Below are 22,661 nucleotides of genomic sequence, written 5' to 3'. Positions count from 1 at the left end.
TCTTTCCCACGACGTCTTCATTTCAGTCATGAAAAGTACATCTTTACCTGGTTGCATGACGTCTTCTCAACCAGAAAGCCAGTCGAAATCCAGAAAATTACAGAATTTTTGCCCACTGGGACGGGTTGCGGGACATCTCTTTTGGTCGTAAAGGGACAAATCCCAGCACTGCATACAGTATGCTGGGATTCTGTTCAGAAATGGAGTTGCAGGGACTGCAGTATTTACACATGGAATCTGTAGATAACCTACACTGTGTACATAATACAGGAATTCCTGCAGGACAAACACATGCGCAGGGTAGACAGGGTCAGGATTGAGGTCAACGGGTCAAACCAATATATAAGGTCTTTATCATGGAACTAGGTTTACAGCGAGCTTAGTGTATCTACAGTATATGAGAGGCCCATATGGTTGTAACAATTGATTTTAAAGATTCAACTTTGTAAATACACTACACTACTTTAACATGAAAACACTTAGATATGCACTGAGCAGTGATAGTAAACATGAACTGTGAGTAGTACAATGCCTTCGATGCAACACCCCCCTGTGTGCCAACTATCAACGCAACCTTTGAGTTCTCTTTTTATGATGAGACGGAAGACCTCAAGATTTTATCAATGCGACCTCTTCCCTTATCTCTTCCAATGATTCCAATCCACTTTCTTATCACTTATGCAAACAGAAGTCAGACACTTTGTACAGTGAGGAGCTGATCTCAGTCATTTTAATGCTGTGACATCTCTGAGCACATACATACATACATACAGTACTGCAACGTGAGTAATAAAAAAGAGGGACCGCTACATCAAATGATAAAATCTAAAACAATATACAGAAACACAAGCAAATATTTTATACTTTTTCTGACAATAAGTTTTAGTTTTATAAAAACAATGCCTGTTGGTAGACAATGAATGAGCGGTTCCCTTTTTGTTTGTGTGGGCGGGGCATAGTTTGATTGGCAGCTGGTGGGTGTGGTCTCTGATCAGATCTGGGGGGGGGGGACAGTGAGGATTCCTGTGGGCTTCATCTTGTTGATGCCTCCGTCCAGGGTGGTCACCCGAGGTAGTTAACCTTCACCAGGTGGGTCGCAAACTGGATGGGGGACACCAAGAACAAGGCAAACCATTAACAACATTTACCATACATTTGACAAAGTAGCTACTGTAAGGTGCAGGAAGATGAGTGTACTGAAGAAAAGGTCTCTGCACACTTAGAGCAGATGCAGTCGTCTAGTTTCTGCAATGTGCATCTGATACAGGCCCTGATCTAGGTAAGAATGAGGAAACGTGTTTCTTCAACATAATAATAAAGAGCAACACTGTGTTGATTTATGGTTGAAAAGATGCTGTAATACAGCTTTCCCAATTCTGACTTCCCCTGAACTGGAGCCTGTTGCAACTGGTGTTGCTCACCACATCTATGCATCACATCTGGGGAATGAAGTTGTTCCCAGACTCTGGTTACTGTAGGTTAGGTGGTCTGCAACACATTCAGAATGGATTTGACCAGTCTTGTCCAGCTGGCAAGTTCAGCGGTACAGCAAGTACCTAGTGTACTGTAGCGCTTAAGGACAGTCTACGAATTCTTCCAACTCTCACTGATGATGCAACTGTGATGCTTGTGTTACCAAGACGTAAACCTGTCAATATGTTGGCTAGCATTGATCAGTGGGTGAGAGAGAAAGAACACATTCAGAATGGATTTGACCAGTCTTGTCCAGTTGGCTAGGTACAGTATCTAGTGTAGCTCGAGGACAACCTCCAAATTCTTTCAAATAACACTGACGCTATTGTGGTGCTTGCATTAGCAAGTTGGATTTGTTTGCTAGCATTGATCAGTGGGCTGACAGAAGAACAAACATGACGTAAACTAACAAGCAAGGTGAAGTAGTAACCAAACATCACACCTGAGTAGAACATTACAGCCAAAACATTGGAATTGGTTCAGGGAAGTGCACTGGCTTGTCAATTATGAAAGATGCATTCATGTCTGGCCTTGACTTCCAAAGGCCTGAGGATGCCGTTAACGTTTAGAAACAGCCCCTGACCCTGTATCAATAGGACAAGGACGGAGCAAAAACATGCTGTGCATTAACAACCTTTCTTTACAACTGCTAAATGATGCAGTTGGCATGTTAGAGACACGTTAGGGCCCATACGTCTTCCAATAAAAAATATGAGAAGATGTGGACATACGAGACGGTTCTATTCCACCAATAAAGCTATGTTTAGAGGTTTCCCTGCACTATATGTGGAATAGGGTGCCATGTTGGACCAGGCAGACCAGCATCAGCTAGTGATCTGTTTAAATGAGACATCAAAGACAGTGCTGATTGAACCAAATAATTAAATATAGATATTATATTCTAGAATGCCCTTCTAGCCAATCAGAAACATCTCTATTATGACATGTCTCTATGGGTGGAATATCATATTTCTGTGTTCTTCACTCCTGAGGCTAGGTAGCAATGTGTGCAGGCTTGTGTCTCTGTATATATAAACTGTTATATTTACAGTCATGTTTTCATGCATATTCCGATTGTAAATAGGCTATTCAGTTAGTAGATAAAAAAAAGTATCAATCAGACATAAATTCTATGACTACAGACCTGTGTGTTATACATCTCCAGTCTCACTGAGCCATGTATAGGGTACATCCCAAATGGCACTCGATTCCCTACATAGCGCACTTCTTTTGACCAGAGCCCTATGGGAATATGGTGCCATTTTGAATACACCCACAGACTGGGGGAGTAGGTGTGCTAGGAATTAAACAAACATTAATCACTAATGCATTAGGGTGTATGGACCTTGAGGTCCTTCTACAAACAGCATTTTCACACACAAAAAAACATTCCCGTTTGCCTGCCAGGTCAAAACACATTTCTCACGGCTACATCTTCTCGACCCAAATGAAGTGACAGAATGAATCGCAGGTGCTTTAATTCCCATGACATGGACCTCATATGTTTCCACACTCACATACACACACACACACACACACACACACACACACACACACACACACACACACACACAAACTAATCAATTTCTTAAAGATCCTCAAACTAGACTGTCACAAATCTCCAAATGAGAAAAGAGCTTCCATCCAGCCTCAGGGCAGACTTATTTGGGACGGAAGGTCAAGCAAACAGTCCATTCGTTAAGAAAAACCGCATACGGCAGCCAGAGAGAAATTGAGAGAGGGAGGAAAAGTGAAAGTGGAGAGAGAGAGAGGAAAAGAGAGATGGTAGAGAGAGAGAGAGAGAGAGGGAGAATAAGTAAAAGAGATTGAGGAAAGAAAAGGAAAGGAAAGAGAGAGCGAGAGAGGGAGAGAGAAGAGGGAAACGCGAGAGTTAGAATCAGAGAGCAAGAGAGGGAAACTCACAACACCGAGACTGCAGCAGCACACACATTCTAAGGAAGCATTTAAGCGAGGCTCCAAACAGAAGGACAGTCCAAAGCTCCCTCCCTGTAAACCCTTTAATCCTGTTGTGATGCCCGAGAAACCAGTAACCGCTCCGTAATCACTCTGCTCAAAGCCGATGGTAAGTCCGTGACTACCATCACACAACATCCACGCATGTTTAAATCCCAAATGAATACACCGCTGAGGTAAAGGACAAAGAAAAGAGAGGGATAAAAGAGAAGGAAGGTGATGAAGGAGGAGAGTTTGCCTTTTACGCTATCCAGGTGGCAGTAGGCTCTGGTGGGGGAAGATAAGACGACAGGAGAGGGAGCGAGGAGGTAGGAGAGCAGTGGAAGTGGCGTCAGGTAGACAGGGCTGCTCAGTAGGGCCTTCATCTAGAGCAACAAGGACATATTCCTTGTGTATCTGTCTGTAGCCCTGGGCTTTATCCTCCTGCTCTGTAAATTGACTGAGACGTCTAAGAGCTACTGTGGCGGAGTCTCACAACAGACTTTGTAGTGCCAAGATATGCATGAGGCTTTATCCACTTGTTAGGATCATCAATATAGCGGTCTGAGTTGTTGAGCGGTGTCTACTTTGCTGTTCTCTGCTTGCTGTAAAGCACAACTCCAATGTGTGCCCACAACATTCAGGCAATATTACATATACAAATTTAGAACTTATTTGATGTAATGAAAAACCAAAATGTGACTTCGAAGAGTCATCTCCTTTCCGCATTTTGGAGACGTAGACAGGTTGTTTTTCTATTGGCTGTGCAGACTGGCCGCTGTGTAGATGGGCAGGTCGACTTCATCACGGCGGTTCGTCTCACATCTGACCTTGAACCACACGTCACATCCACCCCAGAATGACTAGCCTGTCTGTGGTATTTCTTCTAAATGGCCTACTCTACCGCCTGTCAGTCTGTCACTAGCTCTGTTTGTTACCATCTCCATTAGTCTGTCTCACTGGTCTGGTCTATCTCATTCAGAAGGCCAGATACACAGTCGTTTCCAAAGAGTCAACACAGAGGGTTTGGTTAATATTTGGTTCACAGGCTAAGTTCATTCAGGTTGCCCATTCGGTAGACTTGCCTGACCAAATGGAGACTAGAATACCCATTTGGCATTTGAGGTTACCCATTCATTTCAATAGGACTACACGTCTTACTTACTTCATAGTAAGTATGGTCTCTCACTTTTCAAACGGGTCATTAAAAGGGGATGAGGGCTGCTAGACAAATAATGAACTCATTCTCTCCTTTTGGAATTACATACCGGCCGTAACGGGAGTAAACGAAGATAGTTGCTCAGTGAAACTCCATATTTGGTGATCAACGAACGTATTTTGACATTATAACGCTTGCAGAGCTGGTTAATGGGAGTTTGAATCTGAGCTTTCTGGGCGTTAGAGAGCTCTCTAATGCACAGATACTGGTTCATGTGACGCTGTGCGCTGACCTAAGGGGTTAAGATATCCCAGATATCCCCTCTTAAAGCCCTCTGATCACTGTGTGGATCTGAGAGGATCAGAACAGAACTATACCCCCTGTACTGGGGCTTCAAACTGGGCCTTCCCAGGCAAGAAGGCCAACCCTCAAAGGAGGCCAACTGTCATCTTGGGGCCAAATGCCAAGAAGAGATGCAAGGTGATGCAACAGAATGCCACATGAATCATTTCTAAACATACAGTACATGTAACCTAATACGCTGTGAGTTTATAATAAGGAGTTCAGGTGTTGGCCCCAGCATACTCTTCTGATTTGATGGATTATACTGAGGTGAATTAAACTAAAAATGGATTATACTGAGGTGAATTAAAGTGAGGATGGATTATACTGCAGTGAATTAAAGTGAGGATGGATTATACTGAGGTGAATTAAAGTGTGGATGGATTATACTGCAGTGAATTAAAGTGAGGATGGATTATACTGAGGTGAATTAAAGTGAAGATGGATTATACTGCAGTGAATTAAAGTAAAAATGGATTATACTGAGGTGAATTAAAGTGAAGATGGATCATACTGCAGTGAATTAAAGTGAGGATGGATTATACTGAGGTGAATTAAAGTGAAGATGCTGTCTAGGCGTTACTCTTGACCTAGGCGTTACTCTTGACCCTGATCTCTCTTTTGACGAACATATCAAGACTGTTTCAAGGACAGCTTTTTTCCATCTACGTAACATTGCAAAAATCAGAAATTTTCTGTCCAAAAATGATGCAGAAAAATTAATCCATGCATTTGTTACTTCTAGATTAGACTACTGCAATGCTCTATTTTCCGGCTACCGGATAAAGCACTAAATAAACTTCAGTTAGTGCTAAATACGGCTGCTAGAATCCTGACTAGAACCAAGAAATTTGATCATATTACTCCAGTGCCAGCTTCCCTACACTGGCTTCCTGTTAAGGCAAGGGCTGATTTCAAGGTTTTACTGTTAACCTATAAAGCGTTACATGGGCTTGCTCCTACCTATCTTTCCGAGTTGGTCCTGCACGTACATACCAATCATGCGCTACGGTCACAAGACGCAGGCCTCCTAATTGTCCCTAGAATTTCTAAGCAAACAGCGGGAGGCAGGACTTTCTCCTATAGATCTCCATTTTTATGGAACAGTCTGCCTACCCATGTGAGAGACGCAGACTCGGTCTCAACCTTTAAGTCTTTACTGAAGACTTATCTCTTCAGTAGGTCATATGATTGAGTGTAGTCTGGCCCAGGAGTGTGAAGGTGAACGGAAGGCTGGAGCAACGAACAGCCCTTGCTGTCTCTGCCGGGCGGTTCCCCTCTCCACTGGGGTTCTCTGCCTCTAACCCTGTTGCAGGGGCTGAGTCACTGGCTTGCTGGTGCTCTTTCTATGCCGTCCCCTGGGAGGGGTGCGTCACTTGAGTGGGTTGAGTTACTGACGTGATCTTCCTGTCTGGGTTGGCGCCCCCCTTGGTTTGTGCTGTGGTGGAGACCTCTGTGGGCTATACTCGGCCTTGTCTCAGGATTGTAAGTTGGTGGTTGGGGATATCCCTCTAGTGGTGCGGGGGCTGTGCTTTGGCGGAGTGGGTGGGGTTATATCCTTCCTGTTTGGCCCTGTCCGGGGTTTTCTTCGGATGGGGCCACAGTGTCTCCCGGACCGCTCCTGTCTCAGCCTCCAGTATTTATGCTGCAGTAGTTTATGTGTCGGGGGGCTGGGGTTAGTTGGTTATACCTGGAGTACTTCTCCTGTCTTATCCAGTGTCCTGTGTGAATTTAAGTATGCTCTCTCCTAATTCTCTCGTTCTCTCTTTCTCTCTGAGAACCTGAGCCCTAGGACCATCGTCAGGACTACCGGGCATGATGACACCTTGCTGTCCCCAGTCCGCCTGGCCTTGCTGCTATTCCAGTTTCAACTGTTCTGCCTGCGGCTCACGAAACCCCTACCTGTCCCAGACCTGCTGTTTTCAACTCTAAATGATCGGCATGAAAAGCCAACTGAGAGACCTGAGCCCTAGGACCATACGTCGGGACTACCGGCCGTGGTGACTCCTTGCTGTCCCCAGTCCGCCTGGCCTTGCTGCTATTCCAGTTTAAACTGTTCTGCCTGCGGTTATGGAACCCCTACCTGTCCCAGACCTGCTGTTTTAAACTCTAATGATCGGCTATGAAAAGCCAACTGAGATTTATTCCTGATTATTATTTGACCATGCTTGTCACTTATGAACATTTTTGAACATCTTGGCATGGTTCTGTTATAATCTCCACCCGGCACAGCCAGAAGAGGACTGGCCACCCTCATAGCCTGGTTCCTCTCTAGGTTTCTTCCTAGGTTTTGCCTTTCTAGGAGTTTTTCCCTAGCCACCGTGCTTCTACACCTGCATTACTAGCTGTTTGGGGTTTTAGGCTGGGTTTCTGTACAGCACTTCGAGATATTAGCTGATGTAAGAAGGGCTATATAAAATAAAATTGATTGATTGATTGATAAGTACATGTTTGAGAAGCAATTGGGATATACAGTGGGGAGAACAAGTATTTGATACACTGCCGATTTTGCAAGTTTTCCTACTTACAAAGCATGTAGGAGTCTGTAATTTTTTATCATAGGTACACTTCAACTGTGAGAGACGGAATCTAAAACAAAAATCCAGAAAATCACATTGTATGATTTTTAAGTAATGAATTTGCATTTATTGCATGACATCAAGTATTTGATACATCAGAAAAGCAGAACTTAATATTTGGTACAGAAACCTTTGTTTGCAATTACAGAGATCATACGTTTCCTGTAGGTCTTGACCAGGTTTGCACACACTGCAGCAGTGATTTTGGCCCACTCCTCCATACAGACCTTCTCCAGATCCTTCAGGTTTCGGGGCTATCGCTGGGCAATACGGACTTTCAGCTCCCTCCAAAGATGATCTATTGGGTTCAGGTCTGGAGACTGGCTAGGCCACTCCAGGACCTTGAGATGCTTCTTACGGAGCCACTCATTAGTTGCCCTGGCTGTGTGTTTCGGGTCATTGTCATGCTGGAAGACCCAGCCACGACCCATCTTCAATGCTCTTACTGAGGGAAGGAGGTTGTTGGCCAAGATCTCGCGATACATGGCCCCATTCATCCTCCCCTCAATATGGTGCAGTCGTCCTGTCCCCTTTGCAGAAAAGCATTCCCAAAGAATGATGTTTCCACCTCCATGCTTCACGGTTGGGATGGTGTTCTTGGGGTTGTACTCATCCTTCTTCTTCCTCCAAACAGGGCGAGTGGAGTTTAGACCAAAAAGCTATATTTTTGTCTCATCAGACCACATGACCTTCTCCCATTCATCCTCTGGATCATCCAGATGGTCATTGGCAAACTTCAGACGGGCCTGGACATGCGCTTTGGCTTGAGCAGGGGGGACCTTGCGTGCGCTGCAGGATTTTAACCCATGACGGCGTAGTGTGTTACTAATGGTTTTCTTTGAGACTGTGGTCCCAGCTCTCTTCAGGTCATTGACCAGGTCCTGCCGTGTAGTTCTGGGCTGAACCCTCACCTTCCTCATGATCATTGATGCCCCACGAGGTGAGATCTTGCATGGAGCCCCAGACCGAGGGTGATTGACCGTCATCTTGAACTTCTTCAATTTTCTAATAATTGCGCCAACAGTTGTTGCCTTCTCACCAAGCTGCTTGCCTATTGTCCTGTAGCCCATCCCAGCCTTGTGCAGGTCTACATTTTTATCCCTGATGTCCTTACACAGCTCTCTGGTCTTGGCCATTGTGGAGAGGTTGGAGTCTGTTTGATTGAGTGTGTGGACAGGTGTCTTTTATACAGGTAACGAGTTCAAACAGGTGCAGTTAATACAGGTAATGAGTGGAGAACAGGAGGGCTTCTTAAAGACAAACTAACAGGTCTGTGAGAGCCGGAATTGTTACTGGTTGGTAGGTGATCAAAAACTTATGTCACGCAATAAAATGCAAATTATTTACTTAAAAATCATACAATGTGATTTTCTGGATTTTTGTTTTAGATTCCGTCTCTCACAGTTGAAGTGTACCTATGATAAAAATTACAGACCTCTACATGCTTTGTAAGTAGGAAAACCTGCAAAATCGGCAGTGTATCAAATACTTGTTCTCCCCATAAGACATACACTACCATTAAAAAATTTCCTTGTTTTCCATGAAAACATACATGAAATGAGTTTGAATAGGAAATATAGCAAAATTAATAGGAAATGTAGTCATTGACAAAGTTAGAAATAATGATTTTTAATTGAAATAATAATTGTGTCCTTCAAACTTTGCTTTCGTCAAAGAATCCTCCATTTGCAGCAATTACAGCCTTGCAGACCTTTGGCATTCTAGTTGTCAATTTGTTGAAAGGATCTGAAGAGATTTCACCCCATGCTTCCTGAAGCACCTCCCACAAGTTGGATTGGCTTTATGGGCACTTCTTACGTACCATACGGTCAAGCTGCTCCTGTTGTGGAAAATAATCACTATACTTTATCAAAAATCTAAGTTCTTCCAGAGTTTTTGTAGAATCAAGAATGACTTTATTACAATTTCAACAAAGCCAGGCTAATCTGCAGATTAGGCCCCCTCTCTCTCTCTCTTCCCTAGCTATATAGTCTCCTTCACACACACCCTAGCTTAAAATCCCTCCCTCTTCAGTTTCCCGCTCTTTATCGCTCCGCCCACTTCCTTTGTCTATGATGGCAGCTAAATTTGACTTTCATTCAGTTCAGAATCAATAGTAATACAATCAATCAATCCCTTATCTTGCAAAAACACTCATGTTTAGTTTAAACTCTGTTCAACCCCGGCTCTCGCGGGCTTGACCTGAACACTGATTGTTGAACATGACAGGTCTATACTTAAATCTTTCAAACATACAAAACCCTACCCCCATCATGCTGAAATCAATCAAGAAGATAGCAAAGGAGAGACAAAGGTTTAGCCTGAACTCTGTCCAACCCTGGCCACTCTTTCCACTTTGTTTGAGGAGAGAGGCAAAAGGCCACAGTCTGGTTTCAGTCTCTGATAAAGTAGGACAGCCATGGATTTAAGTAAGAGCGAGCCATTCGACTCTAGGTCAGATTCCCACTTCACACACACACACACACACACACACACAATGAAATGACCCAATTAAGTTATTTGCCTAGCAACAAAGAATTCTAACTCTATGTTCGTGATTAACCCAGTTTTATCTCATAGTCCACTAAAAAATCTCCATCACTCCCACAACAGCACAATAGGGTTGAGATCTGGTGACTGTGCTGGCCACTCCATTACAGACAGAATACCAGCTGACTGCTTCTTCCCTAAATAGTTATTGCATAGTTTGGAGCTGTGCTTTGGGTCATTGTCCTGTTGTAGGAGGAAATTGGCTCCAATCAAGCGCCATCCACAGGGTATGGCATGGCATTGTAAAATGGAGTGATAGCCTTCCTTCTTCAAGATCCCTTTTACCCTGTACAAATCTCCCACTTTACCACCACCAAAGCACCCCCAGACCATCACATTGCCTCCACCATGCTTGACAGATGGCATCAAGCACTCCTTCAGCATCCTTTCATTTGGTCTGCGTCTCACAAATGTTATTCTTTGTGATCCGAACACCTCAAACTTCGATTCGTCTGTCCATAACACTTTTATCCAATCTTCCATAACAGTAAAAATTGTCTTTAATAGCAATGTCAATAAATAATTCCATACAGCGAAAAACATACCCAAATCATACTTTTATGCTTCATTTGTAAAAATTGTGAGCACTACCCTTTGAAAGAAACACATTACAGTTCACAAATATGCTGAGAAGACAGCAAATAGCTTTCGCCCAGAAACAACTGAAGCATGCAGTATAGACAAGGTGAACTGATTTCAGTGGGGAAACACAAGCTGGACTCTTGTCTGATTGAACAATCCATGACTTCCGTATTACTTAGAGTGGAGGTCTGTGGAGGAACAGAACATGAGCCGAATTGAATCCTAAACAGTCTGGCTAGTCCTCTGTAGCTCAGCTGGTAGAGCACGGCGCTTGTAAAGCCAAGGTAGTGGGTTCGATCCCCGGGACCACCCATACACAAAAATGTATGCACTCATGACTGTAAGTTGCTTTGGATAAAAGCGTCTGCTAAATGGCATATTAATTAATTATTAATTAATATTAATTATTAATTAATTAATTAATTAATTAAAAAACTTGCAGGTGGAATAAATTAATCGCTCATTGTCCAAGCTAACCGTCTTAGCTGCAGGCACTGTGTGTGTGTGTGTGTGTGTGTGTGTGTGTGTGTGTGTGTGCACTTGTGAATCAGAGCTCCCTTGTAAAATACAAATTGGTCTCAATGGGACTTCCCTGCATGAATAAAGGTTCAATGTGTGTGCATTTGCATTCACGCATGCACGTCTGTGTATCCCTAAACGTGTGTTTTCTCTCACCATGGCGGCGCTCTTCATGGCGTGGCTGATGACCACGATGACACGTCCCCTGAAGCTCTGGAGGATGCCGGTGGCCGGACACTGCACCAGCTCCCCGTCCGGAGAGAACGCTGTGCTGTAGGGGATGCTGATGCTGCCCGAGATGTGGCCTCGGCCGTAGCTGAACACCCTGGGTTAAGGGACAACGCTTTCAAATGTACACCAGTCTATGTAAAGTCTTTATGGTATTAAAGTGTCTTATTAGATGGCTGATAAAGTCAGGATCATTATGAAATGGTAAGAAGTTGAGATGATCTCAGATGACCTCAATAACTTATGGTGACCGATAAGTAATTATAAGAGGGCCATACACGCTTCTGTCAAACAATGCATTATAACCATAGTAGTTTGGGGGTGGGACGATTTTTTTCATCCATGGGGAGAGGGGGAAGGGGGGGTGGAAAAATAGTTTTGCCCGTGCTGCAGACGGCTATATCAGTCCACTAATACAGACTATTAAAGGCCCAGCGCACTACTTCAGCTTTTATAATAATAATAATAATAATAATAATAATAATAATAATAATATATATATATATAATTTTTATTCTGATTTTTCAGGGGGTGCTGCAGCACCCTCAGCAACCCTACTTCCCACGGCTATGGTTATAACAACATCATAATTCATTAGATCTATTAGCATTCAGTAGTGATACCATAAGCTCCATAAAGGTGTTTTAATCACTGCATACCACTATGGTTATGAACGTCTGATGTGGTTTCTTACACTACAGTATAGTGCCGTTCAGCTAAACTGTTACCCAGTTACATAAGTTAACTTTTAACTTTTTGAAGGTTCTGCAAGTGTTTTACATGTATCCTGTGCACTGTAAAAACAAAATATATGCACTGCTAAAAAAAAATTATGGAACACTAAAATAACACATCCTAGATCTGAATGAATGAAATAATCTTATTAAATACTTTTTTCTTTACATAGTTGAATGTGCTGACAACAAAATCACACAAAAATTATCAATGGAAATCAAATTTATCAACCCATGGAGGTCTGGATTTGGAGTCACCCTCAAAATTAAAGTGGAAAACCACACTACAGGCTGATCCAACTTTGATGTAATGTCCTTAAAACAAGTCAAAATGAGACTCAGTAGTGTGTGTGGCCTCCACGTGCCTGTATGACCTCCCTACAACGCCTGGGCATGCTCCTGATGAGGTGGCGGATGGTCTCCTGAGGGATCTCCTCCCAGACCTGGACTAAAGCATCCGCCAACTCCTGGACAGTCTGTGGTGCAACGTGGCGTTGGTGGATGGAGCGAGACATGATGTCCCAGATGTGCTCAATTGGATTCAGGTCTGGGGAACGGGCGGGCCATAGCATCAATGCCTTCCTCTTGCAGGAACTGCTGACACACTCCAGCCACATGAGGTCTAGCATTGTTTTGCATTAGGAGGAACCCAGGGCCAACCGCACCAGCATATGGTCTCACAAGGGGTCTGAGGATCTCATCTCGGTACCTAATGGCAGTCAGGCTACCTCTGGTGAGCACATGGAGGGCTGTGCGGCCCCCCAAAGAAATGCCACCCCACACCATGACTGACCCACCGCCAAACCGGTCATGCTGGAGGATGTTGCAGGCAGCAGAACGTTCTCCGCGGCGTCTCCAGACTCTGTCACGTCTGTCACGTGCTCAGTGTGAACCTGCTTTCATCTGTGAAGAGCACAGGGCGCCAGTGGCGAATTTGCCAATCTTGGTGTTCTCTGCACGGTGTTGGGCTGTAAGCACAACCCCCACCTGTGGACGTCGGGCCCTCATACCACCCTCATGGAGTCTGTTTCTGACCGTTTGAGCAGACACATGCACATTTGTGGCCTGCTGGAGGTCATTTTGCAGGGCTCTGGCAGTGCTCCTCCTGCTCCTCCTTGCACAAAGGCGGAGGTAGCAGTCTTGCTGCTGGGTTGTTGCCCTCCTACGGCCTCCTCCATGTCTCCTGATGTACTGGCCTGTCTCGTGGTAGCGCCTCCATGCTCTGGACACTACGCTGACAGACACAGAAAACCTTCTTGCCACAGCTCGCATTGATGTGCCATCCTGGATGAGCTGCACTACCTGAGCCACTTGTGTGGGTTGTAGACTCCGTCTCATGCTACCACTAGAGTGAAAGCACCGCCAGCATTCAAAAGTGACCAAAACATCAGCCAGGAAGCATAGGAACTGAGAAGTGGTCTGTGGTCACCACCTGCAAAACCAGTCCTTTATTGGGGGTGTCTTGCTAATTGCCTATAGTTTCCACCTGTTGTCTATACCATTTGCACAACAGCATGTGAAATGTATTGTCAATCAGTGTTGCTTCCTAAGTGGACAGTTTGATTTCACAGAAGTGTGATTGACTTGGAGTTACATTGTGTTGTTTAAGTGTTCCCTTTAATTTTTTTGAGCAGTGTATATAAATAATGTTGATTCAAGGTACAATTGTATGGCAACCAGCTGCAATAGGATTGTGAGTTTTTCCCCAAAAAAGTTGTTGAACAAACTCAACAAAATGTGTGTGTGAAAATGTTGTTGACAAAACTCACAATCGTGTTGCAGCTGGTTGCCTTACAATTGTTCGTCAAATCATTCGTAAAAAATGTCTTGCAGTGTGGGGAGAAGGAGCCAGAAAATGTTTCCAATCCCTCATCCTGATAGAAGTCAGTTTAACACTGCTGCAGTAATAGAAAATGAATGAGTGGAGGGAAATGTCCCGCAGACCGCAGTTTCACTTTTATGGGCCTAAAACAGTGCAACTGGATATGATTTGGGGCTCTGACACTGTGATGAATTTCAGGCTCCGAATGCGGTCGTTTCAAATGTACAGTGCAATACATCTCCAGGCCCTGTGTTCACACCGTTTGTCTATTATAAAACACAGGGATCTATAGTGGACTAGGCCAGTCGAGGGCTAGCTAACACCCCAAGGCCATGGTAGGCCGCTAGCTCCAATCAGATTCATTGCAGACACCACAAAAAATGTCTGTGCTCAACAGGAAGTCAAATATGCTTGATGTCCACAATATGGAAAATTCTTTATCATCATTTTCAATCAATCTTTAAATCAATAATTTCTCCACCTCTGTTTAGTCATGCATAATGAATACTACAAGATAAAACAAGATCACTGATTTAAAAAAAAAAAAACTTCTAGGTAAGTGCAATCAACTCCCACCACCACGACCACCACCCACCCAGAGTGTAATAATTGAATGTGTGCATGTCATTGTCTGTCAGAGGTGAAATTGAGAAAGGGGGTCTGTCTTGGTCTGTCAGACTAACAGAGTCTACCAGAAGTTTATACTATGAGACAGCAGCTGCTCTGGCTGCCAAAGACAGTCTCTAGAAATAGGAGGAGGAGGAGAGGAAATATTACGAGCCAGGTAAATGAAAGTAATAACTCAATCTCGCGGTGGGAGGGGGGTGGGTGAATGGGAGGAGGACGGGGAGGGTGGGAAGTGGAAGAGTGCTGAAATTGACATAATGAGGGAAAATAAAGAAAATAAAAGACAATTCGTCTGTTAAGCTCTGCTGAGTGCCAGGCGCTGAGGGAACAGTGAAAGCTAGGCACGAGCGAGCCAGAGAGAGGAACAAAAAGCATACTTGTATAACTGAATAATAATTCTCTGGCTTGCTCCGTTTCCGAGAGTAGTTATCGACATCATTGCTACATAATTTTAAGATGAACAGTGCTCAGCTGCTTTCCAAAGCACTTTAGACCACATCCTAAATTATTCCTGGGAAGAGAGAGGCCATTTATGATGGTTACAGTATCCACTGCATTATACACACTGACACATTTCACTTTAGTGGATTTCACTTGAGTTACTGGATCTTCGCTCTAGAACCCCTAAATGTAAGGTAGGCTACACGACTGTTGTTTAAAACAGCTGTGCACTAAATACTTAAAAAGGTAGCTACATTCTGAAATCTGGTTCAATTATTATTTAAATTCTTGAATATATGCCAGAATCCCATAATGTCGCTTTCCCAGGCATGGAAACCAACCACTAGTAAAGAAACTGGATTGGTGTGATCAATTGAATAACTTTGTGACCAACAGGAGAACCAAAGCTGTAATTTATCTCACAATGATCACAATGCAGGGTGGCCAGCTCTAAGTGGCCCAAATCCCACTTTGTTATTCTGGGTCAGGAGCCCTGGGGACCCCCTGTCTATCAGGACTCTATAGAATGGAGAGGACTTAGTCTGAGGGAGGAGGGTTGCCAGATATTCTACCACTAATCCCCCCTGATTAATGTAGCTTTAACTCCCCCTTAAACAATTACCATTCCACTGACCTCCGACGATGACTCTTGAGAGTGGCTCACTTTAAAGATGAAAGAGTATTGGTTACATACCGCTGGAAAGTCTACTCCTTATAAACTGAACAACTAAACTGTCAGGGAAATACAAGTAGAAGAAAACAAACACGCCATATCTGCACACAAACTGTGTTTTTGTGTGTGATAATGCACTTTTATGAATAGCCCAGCCAATATGGATTACAGGGTTATTGAATCTGGCAACCCTTTTTTTAATCTAAGGGACTTATCAGGGGTATCCATGGGGAGTGTGTGGTGCGCTGAGTGTGTGTTGGGCTGTGTTGTGTACCCTCACACACACACACACTATAATTAATCAATAATTCAGCCGCACCCGCTGAGGGAACAAATCACACCCCACCAAAGAGTCTCAGTCTTTTCATTTCTCCAAAAAAGGTAAAGAAAAAAACGTGGCTGGGTAAGTCTAGGTAATTATAACCAGAGGTTAAGTTGGACTTCTTATCAAATCTAACCCCCTGCACATTCACTCTCCTTATTTTCTTAGCACACACTGTTATCCAGGGTGACTTTGTCCGTTGGCTGTAAAATGTGCCAGACGTGTTCACACCCACTGATAAGGGCTGGAGGTTTTTCTAGGAGAATTACTTCAGGGACTTCAACAATGTTACCTTATACAAGGTCAATTCACAACCCAGGCAGTCTCACTTTGGTAATAGATTCCCATGGCTAACCGGCAGGTGAAAGCAGCTTCTCCAATCAGCAGAGTATATCAGTCTCTCTCACACCTCTGATTTTCACAGGTATTCTGCACCCTGCAACAAAAAAGTCCAAAAGGGCTGTTTGACTAGTAACTAATTAAATCAGTTCAATGCCATGGACACCAACAGGTATCTGCAAATTACAAATGTTTTTCAGTTGACACATAAACCTACCATCCAGTGGAGGTTTCGTAACTTTAGCCCACACAAGTAGTTTTTGCTAGTAGTGGCTAACAGGCGGCTAACAGGCTAGCAGGTGGTTAACAGGCTAGCAGGTGGTTAACAGGCTAGCAGGTGGTTAACATTATTTTAATTTTATTTTTAGTCATTTAGCAGACGCTCTTATCCAGAGCGACTTACATGAGCAATTAGGGTTAAGTGCCTTGCTCAAGGGCACATCGACAGATTTTTCACCTAGTTGGCTCAGGGATTAGAACCAGCGACCTTTCGGTTACTGGCACAACGCTCTTAACCACTAAGCTACCTGCTATGGGGTGGCTAACAGGCTAGCAGGTGGCTAACATGGGGTGGCTAACAGGCTATGGTGTAGCTAATAAGCTCCCGAGTGGCACAGCGGTCTAAGGCACGGCATCTCAGTGCTAGAGGTGTCACAACAGACCCTGGTTCGATTCCAGGCTGTATCACAATCCGGCCGTGATTGGGAGTCCCACAGGGCGGTGCACAATTGGCCCAGCGTCGTCCGGGTTTGGCTGGGGTAGGCCGTCATTGTAAATAAGAATTTGTTCTTAACTGACTTGCCTAGTTAAATAAAGGTTCAATAAAATATCAAATAAAAATAAGCAGGTAGAATGGATTCTCCTCAGGTCCAGACTGTGGTGCAGTAGCTAACGCTCCAGACCTCCATACTCTCCTCAGCCAGATAGAGGAGCACAGAAGGCAAGCCAGTTCTTGTACACAGGGCCAGAGCCATATACACAGCCAATGTGTACTCTGCACAAGGCCATGGCCGAACTGAACCAATAGAAAATATTTCCAAGACAGTGTACTAGCAGTGCGTGAATGAGGTAGATCAGTCTTGATGGAGCTAAAAGCTACATGCAAGCCTAACACACACACTGTCGGTGGTACTACACAGCCTGCAGGTGAAAAGCATATTTAAATCGGTGATCCCTTCTCTAGAGGCATAGCCAAGGTCAATAACACGTGCATTTATTCAGCAGAGGTACAGTACGACCCGTCTTTTACGACAACATGCTATAAATTCCCCTTCAAAGTAAAACAGAACACTTGGGCTCTCGTCTCCCTATGTGGTGCTAACACAAAAACAGCCTGGAGGTAGAAGAAGAGGCATATTTTAATAATCTGCCCTGAAGACCTCTGTCTCTGCTGTGCTTGCTCTTTGAAGTCTAGACCGGGTTTACTGTAAAAGCACTTTGTGACAACTGCTTAATGTGCTGGTGTAGAAAAGGCTTCATTCATTTAACCGATCAATTGATTGATTGAGGGATACCCCTGTCTCTCTCTCTCTCTCTTTCTCTCACACACACACACACAGAGAAGGATACTCCTCGATGCTGCGGATGTCGACCGGCAAGGATCTTTGGCTTGCTGGCCTTGTTCCTCTTGGTTTGGCCCCCACCGACAGCTCACACAGGTCAATGAGGTCCTCGGCTGAGATACGGGGGGACACCTCAGCTTTCAGGTCACTCAGCGCCAGGGGCTCCCGTGACTGGAGAGAAGGAGATAAGAGAGGGAGAGAAAGTTATTATGACCCCTCAGGTAGAATAGGTTCCCTCAGAATACGGTTTGTTATTTAGTTGGCCAGCAAACATCGAATTCTCATAGGAAGACTTTAATATCTTGCCTCCCGAGTGGCGCAGTGGTCTAAGGCACTGCGGCAGTGCTAGCTGTGCCACTAGAGATCCTGGTTCGAATCCAGGCTCTGTAGTAGCGGCCGCGACCGGGAGACAATTACAATTACAATTACAATTTAGTCATTTAGCAGACGCTCTTATCCAGAGCGACTTACAGGAGCAATTAGGGTTAAGTGCCTTGCTCAAGGGCACATCGACAGATTTTTCACCTAGTCGGCTCGGGATTAGAACCAGCGACCTTTCGGTTACTGGCACTACGCTCTTAACCACTAAGCTACCTGCCGCCCCATGGGGCGGCGCAGATTGGCCCAGCATCGTCCAGGGTAGGGGGGAGGTAATGGCCGGCAGGGATGTAGCTCAGTTGGTAGAGCATGGCATTTGCAACGGCAGGGTTGTGGGGTTCGATTCCCACGGGGGGGTATGAAAAATAAAAAATAATGTATGCAATCACTAACTGTAAGTCGCTCTGGATAAGAGCGTCTGCTAAATAACTAAAATGTAAATGTAAAATGGTGACAATAACAGCATTCAGTGGTACAGTACAATAGCTTTGTCAGTCTTTTGTAAATATGTAAATACTGTATGTAGTTCTCGAGGAAGGACACAAAACTGTATCAGTACCATTGCCGGCAAAGCAGAAAATATATTGACCTGAGGACAGAGGATTTTGGAGAGGCACTCTCCGTTTCCAGTCTACACTACAGGATAATGCTGCCCTGGAGGTGACAGAGCAGACAGGCTCTGATCAGCAGTGTTAATGGGGAGGGCCTAGCCAGGGAGTCCATTGGTACTGTGGCTATTTGTCATCAAAGCCTTGAGAGTATAAGCAGGTTTTAGGAGTCTGTGTGGCAGGGACAATGATGGCACTCAGGTGCCGGTATCTCTTGTGAACAGCGTGCAGCCTGAGGAGGAATCGGACTTAGCTTTCCCTTTATAAGCAGTCTTGACATCTATAGGGGTGCGCCACTGAAGTTCTGCCTTCCAAATTACTCATGTATAATGTCACCTAAACCTTAAAGCTCCCACGAAAAATCTTGGAAATATATCAAATTACAGTATCTACGGCAATACATGGCAAGGGACAGGTGATATGCGTCAATGCATCATCTGAAGTAGAACTTTTAGACGGATGGCGACGCCTTTGGCAGTTGAATGTATTCAAAAAAGATATCCTCCTCGGGATTCAGCACAAATCAAGTTGTAAAGACCCCTCATGTTCACTGACGGCGGGAGAGAGAGAGAGCGAGTGAGAGAGAGAGGATGGGATAGTGGGATGATTGATAGTGGTATATGCATCAACGAGCCCGATGATCTGCTGGCACAGATCACACATTTCACTGGCTGTCATGAGTCATTGGGAAGCACGGAGCATGAACGAGAGAGCAGGGGTGAGAGGAAGAGAGAAAAAGAGAGAAAGAGCCATAAAGAGAGAATGAAGAAGAGAGAACTAAAAAAATACAAGGGGCAAACAAGGAGAGGATGAAGATGAAGATGAAGAAGAGTGCTTTACTCATACAAACGAGAGGCTGTTCACTATCATTAGGTTCAGTGGGTGTATTTCATTCACTTAACTGTGCAGTCATTGAATGGGAGGGAGGCACTCAATGATTTAAGACCTCAGAGTGTCTTTGCAACGCATACAACCACACAGAGTTGAACTAAAACACACACCAGAAAAAGGCTCTGAATGAGCCAAACAAACAATCAAATCAGACAACGTGTCTTGCTTGAAGGAATGCTTTTAAAAGATGACTGCTCTCTTCTGTTCAGAGAAGACACAACAGCATCACATTAGGTGTAGTGTTGGTTGGCATCTACGTTACGGTACAACATGAGGTGAGTGGCAGGCGGTTGCCGTGCCAACCTGAAGGAGTCAACGTAGACACTAATCAGTTCGGAACACATCGTTGGCAATAATTGATTGACAGGCTAATGTTTTGAGAGGAGGAGATGTTATGTTTTGGTAGTAGTGGCACCAGGATGGTTGGCCGCTGTGATGTCTGAGGTAGAGGGTGCGTCAACCAGCCATTAGAATGTTTTCACACTTTAACAGTGTTAGTTTTCATCCGCTGTTGTACAATATGATATAAAAACACAGGAAAACTGAATTTTGACTGCACTGGGCCTTTAAGGCCCATAAGTCAACATGTACGTGTTCCTCCAGCTTTAGTACTGGTACCCGTGTACATAGCCACGTTATCGTTACTCAATGTCTTTTTAATCCTCGTGTTATTTTTTTCACTATTCTTTTCTATTTTCCTCTCATCATTGTTGGGAAAGGACCGCAGGTAAGCATTTCACTGTTACACGGATTTTAAAAAAGGTGCCATCTAAAACCTAAAAGGGTTCTTCGGCTGTCCCCATAGGAGAACCCTTTTAGTTCTAGGTAGAACCCTTTTGGTTCCAGGTAGAATCATTTTTGGGTTCCATGTAGAACCCTTTCTACAGAGGGTTCTACAAGCAAGTGACAACTAAAATTTGATTTGAAGTCACTAAACAGCCATGACTGATAGGACTCCATAAAGAGGTAATAACGGCTGTACAATGATTACACAAACACGCACACACACACGCACAAGCACAGCCACGGGCACACACACACACACAAACAGACTGTCTGACTGAAGCACTGACACCAACACAACAAATAGTTTGCATTAGCACAGGCAAACAGTAAGCACCTTATCCAAACAGGAGTGCGGAAGTAGGAGAATGACTGATAAGAGCAATCCATTATGATGATAACTATTGCTTAATGTTTTGAACTGGATGATGTCAGAAAAGAGATGCCACGATCAATATAAAGCTCTTTAAACCTAGGCCTATACTGCATTAAGAGAGGACTAAGAAATGCCATACATTTTTATGATTAGACAGCTTTAACCTACTCTATACACACATACACACACACACCAGTATGAACCCCCACACACACTATACACACACACACACACACACACACAACAGTATACACACACACAACAGTATGAACCCACACATACACACACACACACACACAACAGTATGAACCCACACCCACACACACACACACACAACAGTATGAACCCACACACACACACACACACACACACACACACACACTATACACACTATACACACACACACACACTACACACAACAGTATACGTGATGGGGCCTAACTGGAGACACTGATAATAATAATTTAAGAATGGTGGTCCTCTGTAGCTCAGTTGGTAGAGCATGGTGCTGGCAACGGCAGGATAGCGGGTTTGATTCCCGGGACCACGCGTAGGGAAAATGCATGCACGCATTGATTGTAAGTCGCTTTGGATAAAAGTGTCTGCTAAATAGCATTATTATATAATATAACGACCCAGGCCCTGTTCAGTAGGGAGAAAGCATTTTGAAATGGTGCGAAACAGGGAGAACATTTTCACATTTGTCCAATACCTATGCAGATTTGTACTCTCTGTTGCAAAACACTTTGTGACAGTGTGCACTACTGAACACGACCCAGAGCTTGTTTTTCTCACCAACATTTACTGTGCAGAGGAACCTGATAGCCCCTATTGGTTTACATGATCAACTGCATGGGAACATGAATGTACAGTACAATAGCTACAACGGCCATCATGGCGATAACCAGTTTAGACTGAGGTCTAGTGATAATGAATAGCTAACAGCTGTCTTGTACGAATCACCATGCAGGGATTGGTCATCACAATATGAACTCCCATACATACAGGGCAATTATCCCTCAGTGTAACTCTATACGGCAGGCATTTTCAATTACTCCCCATTATAGTCATGGTGACGTACAGACATACAGTTACAGTATTACCGTACAGTCAGCATTAGCACAAATGCTGGCATATTTTCTCAAGGCATGACCCTATCCCCTATCAAGGATTTCAGTGTAAATTGCAGTCGCGACAGACCAGATTAATTCAAATCAGAAACTGATCAGAAAATGGCTAACTTGATACCTGGGAGCCGCTTATGAATCCATTAAGGAATAACCTTCACAAAGAAATAAAGGATTCCAAAGGATCTAGGATCAGTTTTTCCTTTTAGATCATATTGAATAAGATGATATGGATGGGGAGGGGGATCCTAGAACAGCACTTTATAAATATGGACCCCAATGTGTTTTATGTTCCATTAATGGCCACGCAGCAGTTACCAATGTTCGTCTCAACTAAAGTGAAGTAACTTTTCTGGCAGCAGGGGCAAGCAGAGCAGGGTGGCACTTTTCATAAAATGACTGTGTGTTTTTGCTGACAGACAGACTCGAGGCTAGGCCCAGAGCGGAGCCGGGTCCTGGGTCCTACAGTAAACACTTCATTTCTCTGGTGTCATGAAAACAGGATCTCGCCCGGATTTAATGAAATGTTCTTTGGGAAATTGAATAAATTACTCACTGCTCGCTATAGGGCATACATTCAACCATAGCAGATA

The 22,661-nt window shown here is 44.1% G+C and overlaps 1 pseudogene; it reads right to left on the bottom strand.

Annotated features, from left to right (window-relative positions):
- Window positions 1-797: 797 nt before the first annotated feature.
- LOC123484652 lies at window positions 798-18,076 on the bottom strand (annotated as a pseudogene).
- Between the last annotated feature and the right edge of the window lie 4,585 nt (window positions 18,077-22,661).

The sequence above is a fragment of the Coregonus clupeaformis genome, unplaced genomic scaffold (genome assembly GCF_020615455.1).
Source record: "Coregonus clupeaformis isolate EN_2021a unplaced genomic scaffold, ASM2061545v1 scaf0396, whole genome shotgun sequence".
Lineage (NCBI taxonomy): Eukaryota > Metazoa > Chordata > Actinopteri > Salmoniformes > Salmonidae > Coregonus > Coregonus clupeaformis.
The sequence above is the reverse complement of the archived record's forward strand: the minus strand, read 5'-3'. Positions and strand labels throughout refer to the sequence as shown.